Here is an 18,185-nt window from a genome sequence, read left to right on the forward strand (position 1 = left end):
TTAGCAAAGTTTCCTGGATAAAGTATTAGGTGGAACAATCAGTCTTGGTTCTACCTGATGGTTTGATGTGAGAAAAAAGTCAGAGTTTCCCAGGACCATACTTTCCTTTTCTTTTCTTTTTTTTTTTTTCTATAGTGGCATCCCGAGATGTTCTTAATGCTCTCACAGGACTACTGTGAGGCTCAAGGAGACCATGCAGTGGAAAGCCATTTGGGCACCTACGGAGAGACACTATGAAAATCCTGGAGATTATGTTCATAGTTGGAATACCTGTGGAGCCCATTTGTCCCCACACTGTGAGTCTGCCCATGAACACCTCAGAGACCTTTAAGATACATATTATTATCTCCAGTTTAGAAGGATACTGAAGCCTAGAGAAATTAAGAAACTTGCCTAAAACGCTACTCCTCTTTAGTGACAGCAGAGGGCTTCAAACTCTGATCTGCCCAGCTCCAAACCTTGTGTTCATGTCATGAAAGAAACCAAGTCGCCAGCTGTCAGAGGTATTAAGGTATTCTCTACCTGGTGACAGTTCAAGGTGAAGTTCCTGGAATTCTACCCTCACGGCTGGTGGCAGTGCTTCCTGTCTAGGGCCTGTACTAGCCCAGAGTGTTTTTCTCAGTCAGACAGGATTCAAGGTCTTCCAGGAGGAATAAGTGGGATATTTACAAGTTTTTGTCATGTTGTGGCCATTCTCAATTCACACTGGAGTTTGGGAGGTCCTGGCAATGGACTTGAGGGGTCATATGGGTTCGGTGGAGCTTTACTTCCTTAATCGGGTTTTGCCAAGCACAGTAAAGGAAGTTTTGTTCTATTCTCAAAGCGTCTCCTTCTAGGGCTTCAGAAGTCCAGTCAAAGTCATGAAGGAATGTCTGAACACACAATGGTGACATTAGAGGCAGCATTCTGGATTAATCAAGACAGATACTTCTTTGACTCCTCTCCAAAGATTTCCTGGTACTGAAGGCATGTTCCAGGTTTAAAGAAGCAGAGGGACTCCCAAAAATCCATCTGGCAGTTTGAGTAGACCCCCACAGGCTGGTTAACAAGGCACAAAAGGGTTTCTACCACTAGGCACACTCTTAGTCTACTAACTGAACCAAATTGTTTTGTACAGTGCTAAGAAAGGCTGTGAAAAGGTGAAAATGATGAATACTGACAACAACCCAAGAGGATTCTAGTGCAAAAACTGCACAGCAATGACACTGCATCATTCCTGGTCTTACAGACAAATGTAGTACACATGGAATAAGTACATGCCCAAGGCTGCCAAGCTGTCATCTGACCTCTGACACACGAGTGTAGGGTTTTCTGCCTTCAGGTTACGGATGCTCCCTGCCTGCTTGTGATCATCAGTGCCTATCATGGTGGCTCATCAGGCCTCCAGACTTCCCAGGCAGCATGAGAGGTAGACTGTCCTTAAACTGCCACACATCTCTGACTCCTGCAAGCCAGCATGCACCGACAGCCACTGGGTACCTGACCACCAGGAGCTCTTTGCACTGCTCTGCGATGGCCACATCTTTCCCACCTACGCAAACACATCCATGGCCATCGAAGTAACTTTCAGGGAATCCTGCACTATATATCTTCTAAATTTGTGTGTGCTATCTCAAGAATATGCATTCTTGGGAGCCAAATGAGCACAAGGTAGTGTTCTTGCGTGTATCATTTGTTAATGCAGTCACTCATTCATTCATCAGCAAACATTTGTTGTGTGCACCATAAATGCAAAAGGCGTTCAATAAAAATTAGTAAACAAAGATGTTTGACTTGATATAAAAATACATTTAGAAGGCTTTAATGTTTTCATATTTGATTCTTACTCACTCGAATATTCCCACCATTCCCACAAGAATATTTACCAGTTGGTAAGCTGGAAAACATTCTCAATCTCCCTGGTTTTCCATTTCAAACCTATAGAGGAGGTCATGCCTCATAGCATTGTTGTGAGACTTTAATAATTCCATCTTTTGAAACTTTATAAATTACAACACAACATGCAATGTCATTTCTTAATGCTACTATGTGTCTAGTACTATATTGTCCCCACTTTATCCAATATTATATTTACAAAAATAAAGATTTCTCCAAAGAGAGTTATGCAAATCTTTGCACTATGTCTGTGTCTTTTGTCAGATTTGTTTTTCAAGATATTAGAACAGATAATGAGAATATTGCTTCCACAACAGATTCCTCTGACAGTCCATTCATCTAGAAAAAACACCCGTCAAGACCAGGATAAGATGACATGTACTAGCTTTTCTTTACCTTCTCTTAGATTCCATCTCCATGAACAAGAACCATTCATGGTCCAAGCTGTATGTACTCAGTTTAGAATGCCAATTCCTGATGCTTTTCCTTGTACTTCATCACCATAAAACTTGGGCTTCTGGAATATCCTCCTGACACATCACTATATAATTCTGAATGGGACAAAGCAGTATTTGATCCTCTCTTTCAAACCTCTATTAATGGTCTGCAACTACTTTTTTCATAAAGCGTCTACTTATACTGGTGGAACACAGTATAAAAAAAATTTAACAAAATTCAAAGCATTTTAATTATTTCAATAAAGAGTTGCCTTTACAGATCATTCTATTATCTATTTTATTTATTTTCAGAATAGTTTGGGCCAACTTCTAAAACCAAAATTATTTTTCCCAGGTACTTCCTAAATTTAATTGCTATATATCCAACAATATTATTTTTTTAAGATTTTATTTATTTATTCATGAGAGACACACAGAGAGAGGCAGAGACATAGGCAGAGGGAGAAGCAGACTCCATGCAGGAAGCCTGTTGTAGGACTCGATCCCAGGACCCTGGGATCACGACCTGAGCTGAAGGACACTCAACCACTGAGCCACCCAGGTGCCCCTCCCACAATATTACACAATAGGTAATTATTTGGTGAGTTGGACAATTTTGCAGAATGTCACCTAAATTTAGAACCCTCTAGAATAACTCCATAGAAAATGACATGTTTTTTTAATTGTTGATAGTATGGATTTTGTATCTGATTTTCTATTTTTGCTTTGGATCCTAGTTAAGATTTCAGCGTGTTTAGCAGCTTTATGGTCCTCTTCACCTCCCACACTTCTTCATCCACTTTCTGCTCCTGAAGACAGGTGGCCCTGTGTGGATGACAGGAACTGTTTTCATTCCCCTTGGTTTCTAACTCTTTCCAGCCAATGGGAAAAAAACAACAGGATATGGTAGGGAGAACAGAGAGTGAACTCAAGATATTTATTTCCCCAGGTCTGTCCCAGTGAAGTCACTCAGTTTTGCTATGTCCTTTCTTAACAAAGGTCTCTGGTCCTCCAAAGGACCTCTTGAGACAGCCTTCTCCACAGATTCTCTCCTCTGGGTTGTAGCAACCTCCTCCTCTCAAACTTTCAGGCCTGGAAGTAAAGCATCCTTGAAAGTACACCTGCAATCCCACCAGTTTAAATAAACTCTCCTCAGATTATCTGCTTTGAATGGGTCATCTATTTTTCATTAAGACTTTGATTAATACAGACCCACTAGTTCACATCTTTGCTATCTTTTATTCTGGCTCCTTCTTTCTTCTTGTAAATTTTCTAATTTAATGACAACCTTTGGTTAGCCTAAGACAGAAATTTTTTATTTCCTGCAATCACAAACAACTAAAGGTACAAAGAAATTTGTTTTGGGAACACAGATGCTGTCCAATCAGAAGCCAAAACTTTTCAACTTTACTTCCTTTCCCCTTCTCATCAGATTTCTCTCTTATATTAATTTGAAATAAAGATCTTGAGTTAGTAGGAGTCCATAGAGGCTGACCTCTCTGAGAAATACCCTGACAAAGACTTGAGCTCAAAGTACAAAATTAGGTACAAAATTTGCAGCATAATTCAGAAAATGCCACTCCCACGGTACAGTACAGTTGACCACAGTTCTAATAAGTTTTTTTAAACACCAATTTACATGCCTTTCATTATAACCTTATTAGGATGACAGATGTAACCATGAAATTTCGATAACTAACCATACAATTTCACTAGCAATATTCAGGAAGACTTTCCAAACATCTGCTTCTATTTATCTCTGTATTTTTCTCAGATTCTCTTTGCACTCATTGGCTGACCTTGACATCACAGCCAAACCCTAAATCAAAGCATTTTATCATTGTCCATTTTTTCCCCAAAGAAGGTCCTTAGTTTTTATTATCCAAGCAATAACAGATTCCATTTCCAGGACTTCTCATCTTTTCTTTAGCCACATCATAAATAACAGAAATTTTATGTTGAGAAGTAAAATTCTGTTTTACATTTGGGAAGAAACAGAGTCAATAAGTTGGATAAAACTTCTGATTACTCTAAATAACATGTTGGTACATCTCCTTTCTGAACTATATGACAGGTAGAAGAGTGGGCATACCACATTGGAGTTGTAAGTTTATCAAAATTTGATCTTAAAGAACACCAAGGGGCCTGTCAAGTTTGAAAAGCAGTCAGATGTCCTCAAAAATAATGAGAATCTGATTATATGTATGTAAGGGCATGAAATTCAGGGATCTCAGAAGGTTAACCACAGAGGGATCACATGGTCCTAAGTAGAAAGTATCAATTTGTCTTTCAACTGTTGCCCCCAAAGAAGTTCAATGATTTATCCAAGGTCACATAGATGGATTTCTGCCTAAGTTAACCTTCTTCCTGTTTTCCTAGGCACTGTGTCTAAGAACTGAGTGCTTGACTCATTTTTTTTTTTTTCCTAAGCCCTAAAGGGAAAGAGTTATGTAATTCTCCACAGGTATTTTGGCAGCAGCTTCTTGGGACATCTGACTCAGGGCTCACCTCCATTATTCTCTAAGGAGTGAATACACTTGCTTCATCAGGCACATCACACAACCAGAGCAAATGGTCACTCCCAAAGCAAGATGATGGCCTTGTGGGACTGAAAGAACAACAGTCTATGATCCACTTTCAAATTATATTTACTGTTATCTACTATGCTTCAGGCACTATGCAAGGTCTTCCTTTAGAGGCCATCTTCCTGAGGCAGGAGATTTATATATCTGATCTAACTCTACCACTAATTAATCCTGGGACCTTAGACCAAACTTTTGAGTCTTTTTCTACATAACTGAAAAAAGTTACTTGCCCTTCTTATGTTCTAGAATTATATAGGTTAAATGAACTAATGAATGTCAAAACTCTTTTTTGAAATATTGTCACTGAAATATAATGCACATACAGAAAATCACATAATCATAAGTGTATAATTTGATACATTTTCACAAACTAAACACATCAGTATAACCAGTTCTAGAAACCAGAAGCCCCTTATAGTGCTCCCTGATGGCCATCAACCTTCCAAAGGGTAACCACCATTTTGACTTCTAACATCCTAAAAACTTGTTTTTGTATTGTATGTAAATGAAGTCATATGCTATATGTTCTTTTTATGTAGGTTTTCTGTTGTTGTTGTTGCTCAGCATAAGCAAACATAAGCTCAAACACAAGTTTGTGAATTTTGTCCATATGTGTGCGTTTATAGGTTCTTCATTGTCATTGCTATATGGATTCCATTATATGAATAGTCAACATTTTACTTATCATTTTTCACTGTTGATGGGCTTTTGAGTAGTTTCTAATTTTGGTGTACTACCAGTTATAAACATTCTAGTATATGTCTTTTAGTGAACATATGTACTTGTTTCTGTTGAAGAGTAGAATTGCTGGCTCATGGGGTAGATGTATATTTAGCTTTAAGAGATACTGCCAAATGGCTTTCCAAAATGGCAGTTCCAATGGGACAAGCACTGGGTGTTATACTATATGTTGGCGAATTAAATTTAAATTAAAAAAAAAAAAAGGCAGTTCCAATTTACACTCCCAAATACCAACATTTGGTATTTTCAGGATTTTTTCATTTTAGTTAAATAAATTAGTTTTTGTGTAACCTGAGTATCATCACTTTGAATGACTGAATTTTTTTTCATTTCAGAGCTCACATTATTACACATTAAGATTTCATATTTCCATACCGTATGCCTGAGGAAATTTTTACTATTTAACTTTGGTATATGCAGCATCTGGATCTGTGAAAGTTAACTAAAGTTAGATACACTAGAATAAAATGTCCATATTTACACTATTACATAGCAATTAGAGCACCCTAAGTTTGGCTGAATCTATCTATATTAAAATAGATATTTCTCAACTGGTATTATATCCTAGCAATGGTATTACAAAAGAGTAATGTAACTAAATAATTATCCAGTCTGACATCACAAGAAATAGAGCTTTGGCTTAAAGAGCTTCTTTAGTAGGTAAACTTCCAGTTTGAAGGAGTCTTGCAGATTCCCCTAGCCTAAGCTCTTATCCTAGGGAGGAGAACACTGAGGCCCAGAAAGAGACTTGCCTGAGATGCTGGAGGTACTTGATATCATAGCCAAGACCAAAACCAAAAGTCCCAGAGCCTTTCTTGACCTTATTACCATCTTCCCTGCTTCAAATTGACCAAGGTTTCTCAAACAGCTGAGGAAAAGATGCTGCCACACAACATATGGCACAGAGAAAATTTACTATGGACAGAGCAATAGAGGAAAAGGCTGAGGTGAAGGCAAGTTAGGAAAGAGGGCTGACAGCAGATGAGGGCTCAGAGAAGCACAGGGGAAGAAAGACCATACAATATTCAACATGGTCACACCCTCAGGCTGCCCAGAATGAGATAGGAAGATCGCAGGAAAACACTCTCTGTCAGTTATCTATCCCTAGACACAGCAGCCTTCTGAAAAGTTCCCCACAGGGCTCAGCCTCCTTTCCACAACAAGGTTTCACCCTCTGCCCAGGCTCTTTCCACAGCATTCCCTTGTGCCATTTCTCCCTTCATCCAACTAATTCCCACACATCCTTCAGATCCCTGGGCCTTCTAACTTCAAGGCATATACTGAATGTCTGGCACTTGGTAGATACATCAGTAATGACTGATGAACGAATGACAATGCTATCTAGCACAGTCCTTATACAGTAAAGGAAATAGAAATCCTTGCCTTGGTCAATTCATTTTAGCTTCTGTTCTTGGTGGGGGGTGGTGGGGGCAGGGATAGGAGGCAGAGAAGCTGTTGTTGCTCTTAAGTCATTTAAAAACTCTCCCCAACTATTGATCCTAACATTCAACCACAGCGGAGAACCAGCAGGCTTGAGTAATTGTTATTCTGGTTGCACATGAGAATTTTTTTTTAGGAGATTAACACTGACTTTCTAAAATAGAAATGCAATTATGTAACTTTTAATTTGGAGACTTATGTAACAGATTTACATAAAAGTTGCAAAGAGAGATACATTTCTAATGGTAAGAATAAGTGAGAATGGATCACTTATTTATAATTATTTCAGAGGCTAATGTGGTTTTGCTTCTCTACTCTTTCCTGCAAACCACTTCCTACCACCATCACCGTTCATCAGAAAAAAAAAATGGGGGGTAGAGAAGACAAAACAAAATGAAAACAACTTCCATTACAGTATGGTAGAATGACCAGGGGAAAAAGGAGACAGTATCAAACTAAAGGGGATTAGATGACATCAATGCAGTGGTTTTGTTCAGGAGATAAGGAATGTTGGAACACGAATGGCAAATTCCTGTCCTGAGGGACAGTTTCAATTCTGTAACTGTCAAGCATGAAAATATAATAGGGCTTAATCTTACCAAATATAGACCCACCCCTAGCCAAGTACAGGTAATGTACTTTTGCTTAATGGTTGGTTTGCCCTTCCCTGCCCACTGTCATCCATTATCACATTGTGAAAATTTTGCCTGAGAAACCGAGAAGAATAAAGTACAAGGAGAATTAATAAACTAGATTCTTCTGACAGCTTAAATAGGTCCTTCATCATCAGGGCCTTTAGGTCATATTCTATGAACGTCCTAGGGGCTTGAGTGAGTTCATAGATTTTGATACAAGTATCAGGTGGCAATTGATAAAGAGAGTAGAAAGTTAAGAGGGCTGGCATCCTGGCTACTGAGTTCCGTGAATTTGGGCAAGTCATTTCACCTCCTTTTGGCTCAGTGTCCTCATCTACAAACCAGGAGTAACAACAACAGTATTTACTTCATATAGTTGTTAATAGAATTTAATGAGTTAATTAATACATGTCAAAGGCTTCAAACTGATCCTAGCATTTAACAAGGGTTTAAAATGTGTAAATTATGATTGTCATTAGCTGCTTGGCATTAGAGTTGGTTCTGCTACTCCATCCATGCTTGTTCTGAAAACATAAATTTGTCCCAGTACAATCAATATATCAGGGAACAATTTGAGCAAATTTTGAGTTTGTTATGTGTACCCACTTGAATTGAAGTATGGAGAAATACACAACACACACACAAGCACTCACCTCATGTTTGTCTAGAAAGATCTACCAACTAATCCAGTTCACCACGTATGTGATGAACAATATCCACCCACACACATTGTTACAACTTTTGTTCTGATATCAGTAACCTCTTTCTCCCACTTCCCAATAATTTTTACCAGTAACCCTTGAGATGCCCACTCCATGAGCAAACTTCAGTCTTTTTCTTGGTAAAGTGCTCTCTGTATTATAGCACTTTTTAAAAAAAACATTTAACATGTATAAAATTGATTTACTATTTTTATTAGATCTCTATCTTCCTTACGACTCAGTGATGGAGTTTCTGACCCCATTTTTTCTATAAGCCCTGTGGTTTTTATTGTTCAACTTTGCATAGTGTTATAGGAACACATATGTTGCATTAGAGCAGAACTGATATTAGCATATTTGCCATTCCACAAATCAGTGATGTAATTAGTCAAATTAAAAACATATATATTTTCTACTTATTGTATGAGTTAAGTAGCATCACAAAGACTACTTTATTAATACAACTAAACTCAAATAGTATTACAAAACATATATAAAGATGCTTCTTGTGAAACTTTTAGAGCGAAATCTAATCTACTGTTCCATTAATACGAATGTAGTTTCATATCTGTGGCCTTACTCCTAGGCCTGACTGGTTGCTTCCTTCTCACTTACTAGGAATACTTATCTGGGTTTCAGATTTCTGCCACTGTATGTCCGCAAGCTTCTGCCTATACATATACACATTCAAGCAATAATTTCTGTGATTTTCCTCATTTCTTCATTCAACAACACTACAAAGCCCTATTAGGTCCCAGGAGCCGAGCTGAACATGAAGGGAAAAGGAGAAATTGAACACAAATTTTTTTTTACCTAGACAAACCCAACGCCCTCATATTCCTCATTGTTATTCACAAAAGGGTTCCGTTCACTCCTGTCATTGAATTAAACAAATAAATACATTTTTAAGGAGTAATTTGGCAAGAATATCTGTTAGATTCTTTTTTGTTGTTGTTGTCCCTACTAAGAGGCATTTGCAGTAATAGCTACTGGCGAAATAGCTTTATTTATTTATTTTTTAATTTATTTTTTATTGGTGTTCAATTTACTAACATACAGAATAACCCCCAGTGCCCGTCACCCATTCACTCCCACCCCCCGCCCTCCTCCCCTTCTACCACCCCTAGTTCGTTTCCCAGAGTTAGCAGTCTTTACGTTCTGTCTCCCTTTCTGATATTTCCCACACATTTCTTCTCCCTTCCCTTATATTCCCTTTCACTATTATTTATATTCCCCAAATGAATGAGAACATATAATGTTTGTCCTTCTCCGACTGACTTACTTCATTCAGCATAATATCCTCCAGTTCCATCCATGTTGAAGCAAATGGTGGGTATTTGTCATTTCTAATAGCTGAGTAATATTCCATTGTCTACATAAACCACATCTTCTTTATCCATTCATCTTTCGAGGGATACCGAGGCTCCTTCCACAGTTTGGCTATCGTGGCCATTGCTGCTATAAACATCGGGGTGCAGGTGTCCCGGCGTTTCATTGCATTTGTATCTTTGGGGTAAATCCCCAACAGTGCAATTGCTGGGTCGTAGGGCAGGTATATTTTTAACTGTTTGAGGAACCTCCACACAGTTTTCCAGAGTGGCTGCACCAGTTCACATTCCCACCAACAGTGTAAGTGGGTTCCCTTTTCTCCGCATCCTCTCCAACATTTGTTGTTTCCTACCTTGTTAATTTGCCCCATTCTCGTTGGTGTGAGGTGGTATCTCATTGTGGTTTTGATTTGTATTTCCCTGATGGCAAGTGATGCAGAGCATTTTCTCATGTGCATGTTGGCCATGTCTATGTCTTCCTCTGTGAGATTTCTCTTCATGTCTTTTGCCCATTTCATGATTGGATTGTTTGTTTCTTTGGTGTTGAGTTTAATAAGTTCTTTATAGATCTTGGAAACTAGCCCTTTATCTGATATGTCATTTGCAAATATCTTCTCCCATTCTGTAGGTTGTCTTTGAGTTTTGTTGACTGTATCCTTTGCTGTGCAAAAGCTTCTTATCTTGATGAAGTCCCAATAGTTCATTTTTGCTTTTGTTTCTTTTGCCTTCGTGGATGTATCTTGCAAGAAGTTACTATGGCCGAGTTCAAAAAGGGTGTTGCCTGTGTTCTTCTCTAGGATTTTGATGGAATCTTGTCTCACATTTAGATCTTTCATCCATTTTGAGTTTATCTTTGTGTATGGTGAAAGAGAGTGGTCTAGTTTCATTCTTCTGCATGTGGATGTCCAATTTTCCCAGCACCATTTATTGAAGAGACTGTCTTTCTTCCAATGGATAGTCTTTCCTCCTTTATCGAATATTAGTTGACCATAAAGTTCAGGGTCCACTTCTGGATTCTCTATTCTGTTCCACTGATCTATGTGTCTGTTTTTGTGCCAGTACCACACTGTCTTGATGACCACAGCTTTGACAAAGACCCCACCAAAAAGGAGAATTACAGACCAATATCCCTGATGAACATGGATGCAAAAATTCTCAACAAGATACTGGCCAATAGGATCCAACAGTACATTAAGAAAATTATTCACCATGACCAAGTAGGATTTATCCCTGGGACACAAGGCTGGTTCAACACCCGTAAAACAATCAATGTGATTCATCATATCAGCAAGAGAAAAACCAAGAACCATATGATCCTCTCATTGGATGCAGAGAAAGCATTTGACAAAATACAGCATCCACTCCTGATCAAAACTCTTCAGAGTGTAGGGATAGAGGGAACATTCCTCGACATCTTAAAAGCCATCTATGAAAAGCCCACAGCAAATATCATTCTCAATGGGGAAGCACTGGGAGCCTTTCCCCTAAGATCAGGAACAAGACAGGGATGTCCACTCTCACCACTGCTGTTCAACATAGTACTGGAAGTCCTAGCCTCAGCAATCAGACAACAAAAAGACATTAAAGGCATTCAAATTGGCAAAGAAGAAGTCAAACTCTCCCTCTTCGCCGATGACATGATACTCTACATAGAAAACCCAAAAGTCTCCACCCCAAGATTGCTAGAACTCATACAGCAATTTGGTAGCGTGGCAGGATACAAAATCAATGCCCAGAAATCAGTGGCATTTCTATACACTAACAATGAGACTGAAGAAAGAGAAATTAAGGAGTCAATCCCACTTACAATTGCACCCAAAAGCATAAGATACCTAGGAATAAACCTAACCAAAGATGTAAAGGATCTAGGCCCTAAAAACTATAGAACACTTCTGAAAGAAATTGAGGAAGACACAAAGAGATGGAAAAATATTCCATGCTCATGGATTGGCAGAATTAATATTGTGAAAATGTCAATGTTACCCAGGGCAATATACACGTTTAATGCAATCCCTATCAAAATACCATGGACTTTCTTCAGAGAGTTAGAACAAATTATTTTAAGATTTGTGGAATCAGAAAAGACCTCGAATAGCCAGGGGAATTTTAAAAAAGAAAACCATATCTGGGGACATCACAATGCCAGATTTCAGGTTGTACTACAAAGCTGTGGTCATCAAGACAGCGAAATAGCTTTAAAAAAAGAAATATAATAATTCCCTTTACCAACTCGTTTACTGCCCATTGTAAGATTTCAAGTACTAACTTGTGCTGTTGTTTTTTAAAAGATACTTTAGCTTTAATCGCTAGAAATTACTTTTTTTTATAGAATTTTAAATAAGAATGTTCTATGTCAGTACATCAACACCATGTCATATTGAAAAGAGTGGTTTCTCAAACAGAGGTTACTGACTTTTCTCACATCTCCACTTATATCTGAACAAGAGAAAATACATTTAATTTCCAAAGAGGTGTAAGGAGGATCAGGATAAGGGGAAATGAATGGAGAACACCTTTCCAGTAGGGAAAGTGGGTATATCATGAGGGGTCTCTAAGAGAGTATTCCCAAGAGCTTTTTGATATCTATCTGGTTGACATGACGAAGACTTCACCCTGTGTAAAAGGCCGTAGAAGGCAACCTAAGACCACAGGAGGGATTGTGTCTTCTCTTACTGTTTGTATCACCTTAAAGCTCTGAGTCAGCTTTAAGTGTTTCACACATGATTAAAGTGAGTTGTTTCCACTAATTGAGCTCCTACATGAGGCTCCTGGAATTCAAATTTTCTTTTAGTATAACCTTGGACTCAATAAATCATAAATTCTACCTAATCCCTTTAATCTATGGTGGAAATGAGGAATTTGAGCAAGAAACCACAATGTTTGAGTCTTCAAACTTTTATTAATCCAAAATATGAATTTTAAATGTCTCCAATTTCCAAAAGTTTCAGAACTGGTAATGAGGTCTTCAATATTCTGTATACCACATTCTGCCACACAGCTAAATGGCAAGTGGAAAGAAGTCAGAAACCCAAGTGAGTGGGAGCACTGTTTAGTTTGAGTGTTTACTGGCAAGTTCCAAGGACTGGGGTACGCTCTCAGGAAGGAGTCCTGGAAAGCAAGCTTAGTAAACAGGAAAGATGAATCTTCTGTTGGTCCTCATTTCGATGACCTGCTTACATGTTTCAACTGCCACCAAGCAGAATGCCAATCCACTGAAAATATTGTGTTATATATAAGAACAGAACTGGAAATAGGACATAAATATTGAGTAATGAATATCCTAGACCTCTCCTCTTAAAATATACATAGACTGAGGCTACTAAAATTAAAACAGTTCTTAACCACAGAAGAATTAATCCAGCCTAAATTTCTGGATAAAATTCAGTGAGAAATATGTGCAAAACAAAATTGAGATCATTCCTGAATAACCAAGTTAAATCTTTTGAGACACTAAAAGAAAAACACTCTCTCTTTTTGTCTCTCTCTCACACACATTCCTAAAATCAGTATCAAAAATTACTGAAAAAAAAGTACAAGCATTTAAATTTTACAAAGTAAACTCAAAATATATCTGAAGTGTAAAGAATTCTGTTGATACTAAAGTAAGAATGCACAAAGTTTAAGCAAAGTTCCACCCACACCACCCCTCCAAATGTTGGTTTTTATGATCTGTGAACAGATGTTAATTACTGGGAAGAAAGTGCCAAATGGATCAGAAATCTTATTTTAAAATACTCAAATAGAAAGAATGCTTTTCCTCTAACTAAATAGAACTGAATCCCAGCAATCAAAAAAGCAAGTAAGTGTAAAGAGAATGCACAGCAGAGGAGGAAAGGCCAAAATACTACCCCCCTATTTGTTAATTGGTCACATCAACGTTCACTGCTTCGTATTTTCTTAGAAGGTAAAAATTAAATTATCCCTCTAATATTCCTGAATCCCTAAAATTCATACATGCACTTACCTACATCTTCCAATACCCTGAAGTTTTACAAGGAGCACTTTCATTCTCATTTAACAAACAAGATAGTGTATTAAATTCCTGCCACCTGCTGAATATTGTGCTCAAATGCCACTCAGTATCATTTCCAAGATATGGTGATGGGAGAGGCATCTCTGCTCACCTGAATTGAAAGCTCTGATTTGGCCTTCTAGCTACAATTGGAAAGCAATCTTCACATGAACTCTGGGAGCTGCCCGACTATGTTTAGAGAAATAAGCATCCACGGTACTTCTTAGGTGGTACCCAGCAGGCACTCTCTGTTCTGAACTTGGCTTCTCTGCTCACACCATGTGACATTTAACTCCCTCTCTGAAAGAGGTTTCTTGTGAAGGATCAAAATGACCACAGGAAATAGCAGTCACCCTGCGATCAGAAATGGCTAAATCCCTGGAGATTGAAGGTCTATTGAGGTACACTGCACAAGTCCATCTATAGGAACATACAACAGGTGAAAAGCCAAAGATAAAGCTAGTGGTGACCACGATTATTGGAAACGAAGCTGAAGGACAAGATTCATGGGTCTCAACCCAAGCCTAGCTCTAGAAAATAAATCAGGAAAAAATAAACTTGGGACAAGATTCAGCATAAAAAGAATTCTGGCCCTTGGATGTTCTTCTCTAAATAGAGTTCAGATGAGCTTTAAAGCACTCCTATTGATGGACAATCACAGTTGTAACTACAAGGCTTCTCACAGTGACGCCAGTCAACCCAGAAGAGAATGGGTCATTAAGGGATCCCTGGGTGGCGCAACGGTTTGGCGCCTGCCTTTGGCCCAGGGCGCGATCCTGGAGACCCGGGATCGAATCCCACATCGGGCTCCCGGTGCATGGAGCCTGCTTCTCCCTCTGCCTGTGTCTCTGCCTCTCTCTCTCTCACTGTGTGCCTATCATAAATAAATAAATAAAAAAAATTAAAAAAAAAAAAAAAGAATGGGTCATTAAGGCAACACAACAAGCATAAGCTTCATCAAATACCCACCTGAGCCTTTGCTTAGTCCTTGATTTAAATGTAGAGTCTCCATCCTAAAGCACACTAAATGGCAAGGCCTTCTCCTCACTCTTCCTATCCCCAAGCAAAATTACAGTTCCTCCCCCTCCAACACTTTATCTCATTATAAAAGTTTTCAGTCTTAGAGACCTTTGTATAGTTTTTGTCAGGCTTGTATAGTTCTGCTTATCAACAGGTCCTGAGATCATTAATTGACAGCCACGTGTTCCTCATTCCTGAACCAATTCTGATCAAGCAGTAGTCCCACCAGTACACTGGACACAGGAATTTGTCTTTTCCTGTCAGCTAGTAGTTCTCAACTGGAGTGATTTTTTTTCCTCCACCCCGGATGTATGTCAATGTCTGGAGATATTCATGGTTGTCACAGCTGGAAGAATATTACTAGCAAGTACTGAGTAGAGGTTAGGGATGCTGCTAAACACTCTCCAATGCACAGGGCAATCCCTCACAACAAAGAATTATCTAGTCCTAAATGTCAACAGTGCTGAGGTTGAGAAATGCTGCTGAAGACCTAGTCTCAGGAATGGGCCATGGGACCTCATGCCTCACACTGAGTTAAACTTCACTTTAGCTTCCTATTGTGTTCTCTTTATTGGCTTTATTTCTGCCTCATATATCTGTTCCATGCTCTGATTCTTCCCAGCTGAATTCAGAATCTTGCCATGAACATTGCCAGCTTAATTCTGGCCTGAAACATCAGCTTTTGCCAGGCCTCTCACCTGGATCTTTAATTGGAGTTCTATCCATGTGGACCCACAAAGTCATCACCAATCTAATTTTTAGTATTCCTATGGCAAGAACCCCTACTGCCAATCTCTACCTACCAAATCATCCATAAGAACAAGAATAGTGAAGTCAGCCTTATTCTCAGCCTTTGGATCCTGTATTCTGGGCTGTTTGCTGCCCTTCTCAGGGACCATTCCCAAAGCTTAGTCAAATCATTCAACCTGGGTGTCATTTATCTCCCATCCCCCCAAATCTGTGTCACTGAGGTTCCAGAACATCTTGAGGCTGAGGTGACTTCCTCAGAATGCTTTGAGAGGATAATATCTAATGAAATGATACTGAGCACTGTGCTGAAAGCACCACCACACAATTCAGACGTTTTAACCCAAGGTTTAGAACCATGATGATTCAGGCCAGGACACTATTCTAGATAATAGTGGTTATTTTTTAGAAGCCACCAAATTATTGTCTCTCCTGCTCTTTCTCTTTAGTAATTATTTTAAATTGTAATATGATTAGCCATCCCCCAGCCTTCCACTGAAGAACAAGCCCATGACTATTTCTCTAGAAGGGGCAGCCTCATACACTGCCAGGGTTTTGTACTGCCCGAAGGCATGGTATACAAGCATATCCATGCCTCCCTGCCTTGGCAGATAAAGTAATTTCCAGGGCAAACTTGGCTTCTTGGTCTTGTTCTAGATTGAACCAAAAGACAAAATGAGATAGACAAAACAGCAGATGGAGAATAGCTGACAGGGATTATTCAGCCACAAACAAAAAGTATGGGTTCTCAGTGCACTAAGGCCCACCTGGGTGGAGTGGCTGTGACATATGCTTATTTGAAGCAGGTAGAGATGAGAGTTCATCAAACCAGGGCAGGAAGCAGCATAAGAATGCAAGAACCATGACCAGTCAAATTAAGGTGTCAGTAGTGGGCCTTAAAGGCTGTGGAACTTCATCCTTCCTGGTTTCAGCCCCTGTTCTTAAATATGCATTGCTGCTTAAAACACTAGTCCCACTGGGTTCTGAAAATACTCTGGAAGGGAGGTCCCCAAGAAGTACCTTAGGCACAAGAAATGATCATCACAACTCATCCTTCCCAAATTGTTGATTGTGAAATCAACAATTTTCACAAAGTATCTGCATCACTAGAAAACCTCCCTGAAAAAGAAAGTGGAATAAACATAGAGGTAAAACCTAATATATCACAACTATTTGAATGTTTCTGTAGATCTAAAGTAGTATCTTCATATTTTCTAAATATAATTTTAAATAGCAAAAAGCCTCCTTTTGGGACACTTAGGTGGTTCAGTCAATTAAGGGGCCGACTCTTGATTTTGGTTCAGGTCAAGATCTTGAGGTCCTGGGATCAAGCCCCATATCAGGCTCTGCACTCAGTGGAGAGTCTGCTTGTGGATTCGCTCTCTCCCTCTGCTCCCGCTCCCCGCTTGTACATGCTCTTTCTCCCTCAAATAAATAAATACATCTTTAATAAAATAAATTGCACAAAGCCTTTTTTTTTTAATTTTCCTGGATTCATGGAGAGATGGCTCCCAGCTTAACAACAGTTGAACACACACATGTCATATGGCTTTCTCAGCGGTAGTGATAGATCTTCCTTAAGCTATCCAAACCATTCCACATCAACATCCTTGATTGATGTTGGCAAAAAGCAGCTTCCCAGGGTTTTGGTTCCTTCTGAGCTCTGTCGCACTCAGAGCCCATGTGCACCAAGGAGTTACAGGTACACGAATCTGAGCAACATGAATTACACTCAGATCACCAGAGAATACAGATGGTCTAGGGTGGTGAATCAGCAAACCATGAAAAACTTTCAAGCTGTAGCTGACAATGAAAATAACACCACAAGACTTGCAATACACAACTGATAAAACAAAGCTGTGTGCTTTTCCTGTGTGGGCAAAATCCAGATTTACCAAAGGAAGCACATCAGCTGTAAACACTCTTTTACCAGCTCCATTTTAACTGATTCCAGATTCTTTGGGGATTGATGAGGCCATCACTGGCATCACTTGCTACACACTTCTGAGCTCAGACAGTTCCACATAAATTGGCCTTCCCATTTCAGGTTATCTCTTCACTGCACAATTAAGTGAATACAGGGTAGGAATCCAAATTCTATTTAAAAATAGGCCAGTCTCTTCTGAAAACGTTCATATGAACCACTAAAAACAAAAATTAAAAGTGAGTCTTAGAAATAATTTTTTGGAATAAGTTTCATTCAATTCTATCTTTGGAGTCTATGAGGACTCTACAAATGCTGTGCCGACCCCAGTGTCATCTCCAACAGGGTCTTCTAGGTAACTGTGAGTTATGTCTCTTTGAGTGTGGTTACTTATATAACATGCCTATATTTCTGCTTTTTTTTCATTAATTCATAGCTTGTTCCTATTATAGTAAAAAAAAAATCATCATTTGACCGATTTTGCAAAGCTTTCCTTTGACTACACTGCGTACATTTTGATTAGTCTAACAAGTGGATGTCAGAGGGACTGGAAGTCCCTGGGGTGGGCCCTTATACAATCTGCAATGGCCTGTGTATCATAACTGTTGCACCCAATTAAGCTGAACGGCATTATATGCAACTTATTGCCTACGTTGAGACTTCTTTACCATGTCAGTCTAATTCAGGCCTTTATCTGCATCAACAGAGAAAGCTCTACCAGCTGTTGAGACTTCTTCCCA

General features: G+C 39.0%; 1 protein-coding gene and 1 long non-coding RNA gene across 3 annotated transcripts in view; one reads left to right on the forward strand and one right to left on the reverse strand.

Moving 5' to 3' along the window:
• The window catches only part of LOC144302982 (uncharacterized), a 45,618-nt gene extending 43,498 nt beyond the window's left edge, over window positions 1-2,120 (forward strand). For both annotated transcript variants that reach the window (XR_013370028.1, XR_013370027.1), the window contains one exon: window positions 136-2,120. This is a non-coding gene — a long non-coding RNA (uncharacterized LOC144302982). The remainder of the gene's footprint in view (window positions 1-135) is intronic.
• The window catches only part of LOC144302848 (uncharacterized), a 308,111-nt gene that overhangs the window by 219,007 nt on the left and 70,919 nt on the right, over window positions 1-18,185 (reverse strand). The gene's annotated exons all lie outside the window — the stretch shown is intronic.

Source organism: Canis aureus, chromosome 32 (genome assembly GCF_053574225.1).
Source record: "Canis aureus isolate CA01 chromosome 32, VMU_Caureus_v.1.0, whole genome shotgun sequence".
Lineage (NCBI taxonomy): Eukaryota > Metazoa > Chordata > Mammalia > Carnivora > Canidae > Canis > Canis aureus.